This window comes from Octopus bimaculoides, chromosome 5 (genome assembly GCF_046866305.1).
Source record: "Octopus bimaculoides isolate indiv1 chromosome 5, ASM4686630v1, whole genome shotgun sequence".
Taxonomy (NCBI): Eukaryota; Metazoa; Mollusca; class Cephalopoda; order Octopoda; family Octopodidae; genus Octopus; species Octopus bimaculoides.
In genome coordinates, this window is record NC_142932.1 from 82,776,196 (window position 1) to 82,778,682 (window position 2,487).

Sequence of the window (2,487 nt, forward strand, 5' to 3'; positions counted from 1 at the left end):
GTTAGGTTCAGATCTAGTATCCGAGGAAACTAGTGAGAAGTCTACTCCAAATACAATGGTAGTAAAAGTTTAGTTGCTGTAAGGCAGCGAGCTGGCAGGGTCGTTAACACGCCGGGTAAAATGCTTGGCGGCATGTCATCCGTCTTTACGATCTGTGTTCAAATGGCGCCGAGGTCGACTCTGTCTTTCTTTCTTTCGGGGTCAATAAAATAAGTACCAACTGAGTACTGGGGGTCGATGTAATCGACTAGGACCCTTCTCGAAATTGCTGACCTTGTGCACAAATTTGCAACCAATAAGTTCGGTGGCTGTGAGAAGAGAAGTGTATAACATTTTTGATTGCTGTCTATTCACCGTTGGGTGACCTTATACTGAAACTTAAGATTATTCAATTCCTCAGAGCAACTAAATCTACAAAACTCACTTGGATTTTATTCGATAGCTTTAGCAGATAATTAAATATATAGCAATTTTGACGAATTTTCCTTTTTTTTTCCTAGTTTCAGCTCAGAGCTGCGGCCATGCTGATGCACCGCCGTTAAATTTAAGAATGCTTACAGCACCTAGGTTTCCCAAGCGGTCACCCATCTAAGTACTAACTAGGCTCGATATTGCTTAACTTCGGTGATCGGACGAGAACCAGTGCTTTCAACGTGATATGGCCGTATTAATAGTATATTTATAATATTACTGTATATCTTTTAAAATACTGCATCATTGCAATATTAGTTTGCAGTAGATGCATATTTAGCCTACGGTCATTAGCCACTGCGGTGACAGTGCGACCTGTTTTCGAAGTTTAAAATGTTCATATTTAAGCTGATAGTAGTATATCACACTAGCAATATTAATTGTATATCTAGATGCATTATATTCATTGTATTTTCTTCTTTGTATTTTTATGGTATTGTTTGTGTAGTGTATAACTAGTGTTACAGTATTGTTAGGTTTAAGGTAAGGGGTAGTTGCATGGCTAGACATTCACCAACTCTAGCGGCGCTGCAGATTAGTGTTGTGAACATTACATCCACACAACTCATGTGACTAAAAATGGCACCATATTGCGTGAGGATTATAATCATTCCTAATTCATATTCTGTGTACTACATAAAAGCAACAACAATAATAATGATTATGATAAAGATGATGCTGATGTTGAAGATGATGATGATGATGAGGAGGAGGAGGAGGAGGAGGAGGAGGAGGAGGACGACGACGACGACGACGACGACGACGATGACGACGACGATGATGACGACGACCACCTCACGATGATATCAGTGACGATGACGACGATATCTATGATGATGATGATGATGATGATGATGATGCAACGACAAAACGACAAGGAGTTAGTGTCTATAAGAAGAGATTGGATAAAAAAAACTGGATGGTCATCATCGCAGGAATACCTTTCAACGACCTCTATTTGGTCAGAGCAAACTTGGAACAACAACAATAGCAACCAGGAAAGTAATAGATTACTGGTAAGTGAGAGGTCAATACCAGTATAACTGTTTGTAAAGAGAGTTTGTATGGAAAGCTTCTAACAATGCGAAAATATGCACGAGGTCTGATCAATAAGTATCCGGACTGTTGCCATAGTAATGAAGTGAAAGCATGCAGAGTAAAGCCGCTTGGCACAGGCTAACCATGAACTCTGCTGTGCATGCGCACTCAGTTTTAACGTTATAGCTCACTTCCGCTGTTTACAGCAGTGCTTGGAGGGAAGGTGTGTAGCGTGTGATTGTCGCATTGACCGTGAGAGAGAAAGGTGTCACGGCGATACCTGCTCAGAGGCCTACGCAAAGTTGTAGAGAGTGTATGGAGAGGAATGTATGAGCCGCACACAACTGTACGAGTGGTACAGACGTTTCAAGATGACCGAAAAAATCTCGATATTGACAAACGTTCCAGGAAACCCGCAACCAGCAGAATTTTAAAAAAACATCGCAGATGTGTGTGCAGCTGTGAGAGGAAATCATTGAATCACCATCCGTGAGTTATCAGAAGATGTGCAGATTAGTTACGGTTCAGTCCATTATCACTGACGATTTGGGTATGAGACGCGTGTCTGCTAAGTTTGAGCCAAAACTGCTTTCAGCTGACCAAAAAGATACTCAGGTTTCAGTTGTACAAAATCTCCTTGATTGTGAAAACTGTTTGAAAACTTTGCATAGGCCTCTGAGCAGGTATTGCCAAGCTTTTGGCAAAATTCGATGCAGATTCTCTGCTCAACTTTCTCTGTTATGGTTAATGCGACGATAACAGGCTACACATCTTCCTTCCAAGCACTACTGTAAACAGCGGAAGTGAGCTAGAACGTTAAAATTTAGTGCGCCTGCACAAAGTTCAAAATCAATCTGTGCCAAACGACTATACACTGCGTGCTTTAGCTTCGTTATTATGGCAATAGTCCGGATAGTTATTGATCAAGCCCGTATAATTTCATAATTCCTTATATTTCAGGTAAAATATCCATTGACA

At 40.8% G+C, this 2,487-nt stretch overlaps 1 pseudogene; it reads right to left on the reverse strand.

The window, feature by feature from the left end:
* Positions 1–551: 551 nt before the first annotated feature.
* LOC128247949 (5S ribosomal RNA) lies at positions 552–670 on the reverse strand (annotated as a pseudogene).
* Positions 671–2,487: the final 1,817 nt, after the last annotated feature.